This window comes from Penaeus chinensis, chromosome 32 (assembly GCF_019202785.1).
Source record: "Penaeus chinensis breed Huanghai No. 1 chromosome 32, ASM1920278v2, whole genome shotgun sequence".
In the NCBI taxonomy this organism is placed as follows: domain Eukaryota; kingdom Metazoa; phylum Arthropoda; class Malacostraca; order Decapoda; family Penaeidae; genus Penaeus; species Penaeus chinensis.
The window spans coordinates 1,587,893-1,595,392 of NC_061850.1; positions in this window are offsets into that span (position 1 = coordinate 1,587,893).

A 7,500-nucleotide genomic window follows, 5' to 3' on the forward strand; every position below is an offset into this window, starting at 1 on the left:
AGGGGAAGGGGTACCGTGGCAGGGATCATATGGACGTGGGGTAGGGCTTATGTTTGGCACAGTATTCACGCACACGCACACGCACACGCACACGCACACGCACACGCACACGCACACGCACACGCACACGCACACGCACACGCACACGCACACGCACACGCACACGCACACGCACACGCACACGCACACGCACACGCACACGCACACGCACACGCACACGCACACGCACACGCACACGCACACGCACACGCACACGCACACGCACACGCACACGCACACGCACACGCACACGCACACGCACACGCACACGCACACGCACACGCACACGCACACGCACACGCACACGCACACGCACACGCACACGCACACGCACACGCACACGCACACGCACACGCACACGCACACGCACACGCACACGCACACGCACACGCACACGCACACGCACACGCACACGCACACGCACACGCACACGCACACGCACACGCACACGCACACGCACACGCACACGCACACGCACACGCACACGCACACGCACACGCACACGCACACGCACACGCACACGCACACGCACACGCACACGCACACGCACACGCACACGCACACGCACACGCACACGCACACGCACACGCACACGCACACGCACACGCACACGCACACGCACACGCACACGCACACGCACACGCACACGCACACGCACACGCACACGCACACGCACACGCACACGCACACGCACACGCACACGCACACGCACACGCACACGCACACGCACACGCACACGCACACGCACACGCACACGCACACGCACACGCACACGCACACGCACACGCACACGCACACGCACACGCACACGCACACGCACACGCACACGCACACGCACACGCACACGCACACGCACACGCACACGCACACGCACACGCACACGCACACGCACACGCACACGCACACGCACACGCACACGCACACGCACACGCACACGCACACGCACACGCACACGCACACGCACACGCACACGCACACGCACACGCACACGCACACGCACACGCACACGCACACGCACACGCACACGCACACGCACACGCACACGCACACGCACACGCACACGCACACGCACACGCACACGCACACGCACACGCACACGCACACGCACACGCACACGCACACGCACACGCACACGCACACGCACACGCACACGCACACGCACACGCACACGCACACGCACACGCACACGCACACGCACACGCACACGCACACGCACACGCACACGCACACGCACACGCACACGCACACGCACACGCACACGCACACGCACACGCACACGCACACGCACACGCACACGCACACGCACACGCACACGCACACGCACACGCACACGCACACGCACACGCACACGCACACGCACACGCACACGCACACGCACACGCACACGCACACGCACACGCACACGCACACGCACACGCACACGCACACGCACACGCACACGCACACGCACACGCACACGCACACGCACACGCACACGCACACGCACACGCACACGCACACGCACACGCACACGCACACGCACACGCACACGCACACGCACACGCACACACTCACAAAGATAAACAAAGTTTATGTGTATATGCACAGTATTATATACGTACACAGACACGATAATTTAGTACATGTTAATCGACAACCCGGCGTACGGCCGCTCATCACAATAAACACGATGGAGAGAGCGAGAGGGAAGACACGCACGGCCGCGGGAGCTACTGGGGCAGGAGCAAGAGCAAGAGCTGTTGGGTCCGAAAGTAATAGGGAGAGCTGTTGGGCCATAAAGTAAGAGTCATTGGGCTCAAGAGTAAGAGCAAGAGCTACACGGCCCCAGGACAAAGAGTCATTGCGTCCAAGAGCAAGGAAAGTTGGGGCCAAACGCAAGGGTAAGAGCCACTGGGCCCAAGTGCAGGAAATTTTGAGCCCCCAGAGTAAGAGCAAGAAGTTTTGAGCGCAAGAGTAAGTGCAGGAAATTTTGAGCTCAAGAGTAAGTGCAAGAGATATTGAACCTAAGAGTAAGAGCAAGAGATGTTGGCCCCAAGAGCAGGAAACATTGGGCCCAAATGCAAGAGTAAGAGCCTTAGACTGGGCCCTCAAACAAGCTTCATCGGGGCTAAGACCAAGAGTTCTGGGAGACCAAGGGCAAGAGTAAAAGCAAGAGTGAGAGCGAGTATCGGGATTACTTCGTACAAGCAGTCTCTCCCTGGCATCCTGAGGATATTTGTCCCAAGGACGGCCATCGAGGGGGAGGCGCCCGGGGTCCGAGTGCCGCGGCTGTGCTGGGTGTTGGAGGGGGTGGTGGGAGGGGTGGAGGGGGAGAATGGGGTGGGTGTCAATGGCGGGAGGGGGTGGAGGAGGTGGCAGGGTTGTGGGGGAGGAGGTATAAATTATTGATATAATTGTTGGAAGTGGTTGGCGGAGGTGGTTGATGGAAGTGGTGAATGGTGGTGGAGGTGGTGTTGGTGGAGATGGTGTCGCTTGCCGAGGGTGTGTGTTCGTGGCGTGGTGATTGTGATGGTGTGGACAAGGACCTTTTATTTACGGCAGTGTTGTAATTTTTGTGGTTGTTGTTTCTGCTGGTTGGCAGTAGTTGTCATGGGTTCCCCGTTTTTACTTTTGTGTTGTGGTAACCTGCAGCGTGGTTGTGAATGTCCCCTTTTTGTGTTTGTGGAAGTATGCCCTCGCCGTTCGTTTTTTTTTTTTTTTCTTGTTATCTCTATTTATTTTCTCTTTGTTCTTTATTTTCTTTTTTTTTCTTATTTTTTTATTTGCTTCGTCATTTTTATCTTTGTTTTTATCTTTCTTCATGTTTATTCTTTATTCTCTTTTTGATTTTCAGATTTTTTATTTTCAACTTCATTTTTTTTTATTATCTTCCTTATTTGTTTGTTTATCTGTTTCTCTATTTTCAAATCTGCAAATGGCCCTTCAGGTTATTCGGAGACGAGGGTTTGGGAATAAGAGTGTTGAGAAACGACATTTATTTTGATTTAATGTGAGAAGGTAAGAAAATTATGTTTATTGTAATTATCTCGGCGAAGTCGTGCCGGACGTCCCATTAACGCGTGCTGTTATCAGAACATTCGTCCGATGTTGTCATTCCGGTCTCGTCAAATTAACGGGACGCCAGAATATACATATATATATATATATATATATATGTGTGTGTGTGTGTGTGTGTGTGTGTGTGTGTGTGTGTGTGTGTGTGTGTGTGTGTCTTTGTGTCTGTGTGTGTGTGTGTGTATTTATTTATGTATGTATGAATATATGTAAGTATGCATGCGTGCATCTCTCCATTCCTCCCCCTCGCCCTCTTGCAGACACAAAAACCCTACGTCAAAAAGATGACTCCAGCCCACAATCATCAGGAAAAAATTAAATAATATCCATTCATAATCTTCACGCCTTTGACACAGTGCAGCTAACGCCCCTCCCCCCCCTCCCCCCTCCCCCCTCTCTCCGTCGCCTTCCGTACTGCTGTTGCGTCGTGGAGTTTCGGCGTGACGTCACGTGTTTGCGTGGCGTTTCCAGGCCTAAGATGCCGAAGATGCCGAGAGTGGTATGTTAGGCAGGTGCCACGGCGTTTTACCTTTTTTCTGTCTTTTTTTTATGTCTGGAGGTCTGTGGCATTTTTTTTTTTTTTTTACGTTTGTTTTTGTTTAGAAAAACTGAGAGAGTATTGGGGGGAGTCCTTTTTTTTTTTAGTTAACCTCAGGCGCTAAGGAAATGCGAGGTTATATGCCTTCTCGTCCAAAATAAAACATATCTATTGGAGTACTGGAAAACAAGTAGAAAAGTAGAAAAAAAGAGAATCAAATTTGAGCGCAAGTACAGAGTTCTCGAAAAGCTAATGAAAACACCTCGCAAATAGTTCGTCTGTATGCACGTGCTCCCTCGCCTACTGACTTGTTTTGCAACTGTCAACGAAATGCAATTGCCGACTCATAACTTGATAAAGTGGAACTCAATTTAGTGGGACTAGAGCTCATAATGAATAAGAAAAATGCTTGTATCACGCCTCTCTGTCTCTCTTTCAATCTCGCTCTCTCACTCTCATTCTTACTCGCGCTCTCGTTCCCCTCTTGCGCGTTCATTCTCGCACTCGCTCTCGTGCTCACTCTCACTCTTTTTCAGTCTCTCTTACTCTCTCTCTCACTCCCCTACCCCCCTACCCCCTCACACTCTCTCTCTCTCTCTCTCTCTCTCTCTTTCTCCCTCTCTCCCTACCTCCCTCTCTCCCTCCCTCTCTCCCCTCCCTCCCTCCCCACCCCTCTTCCCCCTCCCTCCCTCCCTCCCTCCCTCCCTCCCTCCCTCCCTCCCATTTCCCTTTCACTCTTTCACTCTCGGTCGTCCTCTCACCCTCTCCCTCTCCCCTACTTTCTCAATCTCCCTTTCTCATATTTCCGGTAATGTGACTCCGTTGAAATTTTTATTAGCTTGTGCTGCCCTTGCACTTATCATCACTATTGGTATCCACGTTCCGTCCTCTTAGCTGGTCCTCGGCGCCCTTCTTAGTCATCCTCGAGTGGACGACGAAGAGGGCGAGGCCGAGGGAGAGAGCGGAGGTATGGAGGAGAAGGAGAAGGAGGAGGGGGGGATGGAGGAGGAGCAGGAGGAGGAGGAGGAGCAGGAGGAGTGAGCCATTAGTATTTTTTCTCAGTATTGTCCAGTCTCCAGTCGATTTGGCTGACTGGTTTAAATTTTCTTTTTTTTGGGGGGGTTGTTTGTTTGTTTGTTTTCTCTTTTTTTTGTTTCTGTGCTTTCTTCATGTCTTTGTTTGCGTTTTCTTACTTCTTCCTCCTCCACTCCTTGACTAACTTCTTTGTCTTTTCTTACCTCGCTTTTCATCCCCTTCCACCGCCTTCCACCCCGTCGCCGGCTCCCCTCCTTTCTATTTTCTCCCCTTCTCCCCCTCCCGCACCCTCTCTGTAACCCCCCCCCCCCCAGTCCCTCGCCCTCTGCTTGCTTCTCTCCCCCACACTCTCCGAGACTTTTCTTTTCGCCTTGTCCTTTCATTTTTCCCCTCCGTCTCCCTTCTTTCTAATTTCCCCTCTCTCTCCTTCCTTCCCTCCCTCTTCTTCTCACTTCCTTTCTTTTCCCTCCCTCCCTCTCCTCCCTCTCCTCCTCTCCCCCTCCCTCCCTCCCTCCCTCCCTCTCCTCCCTCCCTCCCTCTCCTCCCTCTCCTCCCTCTCCTCCTCTCCCCCTGCCTCCCTCCCTCCCTCCCTCCCTCCTTCTCTCCCTCCCTCTCCTCCTATCTCCCTCCCTCCCTCCCTCTCCTCCTATCTCCCTCCCTCCCTCCCTCTCCTCCTATCCCCCTCCCTCCCTCCTCCCCCCCCAGCATCCCTGCCTCTCTTCCTTCCCTATTACCATATGACACTGTTAGGGCGATTAATCTCCTCGACGTGAGCATCCCAGTAGACTCTCATTCTTCGGAATTGTTTTTTTGGCGTTACTCTCTTTATTGTTATTGTATTTAGTGATTGTTATTGGTTCTCTTTTTTTTTTTTTTTTTTTAATCGGCGTTGTTTGCATCTGTCGTCCGGGAAGCTCTTGATGTTGGTGTTTGTTTATGTTGTGAGACTTTTCCTTCTTATTTTCTTGTTTTTTTTTTTTTTTTTTTTTTTCTCTCTTTCTTAGCGACGAGGGGATGATTGTGTTGATGATGCTAAGGGGATGTTATTGCATCTCATCCTCTTCCCTCTCCTTCTCCTGCTCCTTCTCCTCCCCTCCCCTCCCCTCCCCTCCCCTCCCCTCCCCTCCCCTCCCTCTCTCCCTCTCTCCCTCTCTCCCTCCCTCCCTCCCTCCCTCCCTCCCTCCCTCCCTCCCTCCCTCCCTCCCTCCCTCCCTCCCTCCCTCCCTCCCTCCCTCTCTCCCCCCTCTCCTTTTCCTTACTCTCCGATCACTGTCTCTGTCCTTTCATTCCTTTCTCCTTCTTTTTACCCTCCCCTTTCTCCTTTCTCTCTCTTTCTCCCTTTCTCTCTCTCTCTCCCTTTCTCTCTCTCTCTCCCTTTCTCTCTCTCTCTCCCTTTCTCTCTCTCTCTCTCTCTCTCTCTCTCTCTCTCTCTCTCTCTCTCTCTCTCTCTCTCTCTCTCTCTCTCTCTCTCTCTCTCCCTCCCTCTCTCCCTCTCTCCCTCTCTCCCTCTCTCTTTCTCTCCCTCTCTCTCCCTCTCTCCCTCTCTCTCTCTCTCCCTCTCTCCCTCTCTCCCTCTCTCCCTCTCTCCCTCTCTCCCTCTCTCCCTCTCTCCCTCTCTCCCTCCCTCTCTGTCTCTCTCTCTCTCTCTCTCTCTCTCTCTCTCTCTCTCTCTCTCTCTCTCTCTCTCTCTCTCTCTCTCTCTCTCTCTCATCACTATCACCATCACCATCATCATAATTGTTTTCAAATTTATTGTTATTATTGTTGTTATTCTTGCACTTATTACGCATATCGTTATTGTTATGAATAGTTATTTATGTTATTGCTTTTGTTTCTGCTGCTGCTATTATTTTTGTTATTATCTCAGGATTGTTCTTATTGTTATTATTATTGTTGATGCTGCCGCTGCTGTTAATGATCAGTAGAGATCCTGATTTTTGCGTATAGTCGTTATATATTACAGTAATGATTTTTTTTTTTTTTTTTTTTTTTTTTTTTTTTTTTTTTTTTTTTTTAAGGAGAGCTCGGGGGGGGGGGGGGGGGGGGGTAATGGTTGGGGTGATAATGGTGTTAAGAGCAGCAGATGATTATGACAATGGCATCACTATTACGGTCTCTAGTATTACCATTATTACTAGTGCCGTTATTTCACTAATGACCTTCATTAATAACAGCATCCAAGAAAAATGCCCCCCCCCCCCTTCCCTCCCAATAAAAAAAAAAAAAAAATGCCGTGAGGGTCATTCATAATATAATTTATAGTATCATTAGTTTTTGTTATTAGGAAGAGGCTGATAATATTTAATGGAAATAGGGTTTCACATTGTTTGGGTTTGTATGACGTAACTACCCGAGGCTGAACTATTAATAAAAGTTATATTTTCGGTCCTAAAGCAGTTTATAAAAAAAAGTTATGTGGCTTAGTATATTATGGTTTAGATATAGATAATAGTATTGATAAAGAGATGTTATCAGATTGAGTAATAATAGATAATAACAAGAGATAATAACGATAACAGTAGAATGATAAATAGATGGATATTTCTAGATAGAACTATTAATAGAAATAATGTACATAATGGCCTAAAGCAAATAGAAGTTTTTTGCTCTCGTCTGTTATGGAGAAACGGTCTTAAAACTTATGCGGTTGGAGGCCTTAGGCGGGTCAATTTTGCGGGAAGATTAATAAAGACAAATAAGTGAAGTGTGTGTTTGTTTGTGCATTTGTGTATATGTATATGTATGTGTAGGTGTGTGTGTGTATATATATATATATATATATATATATGTATATATATGCATATATATATGCATATATACTTATACACACATAT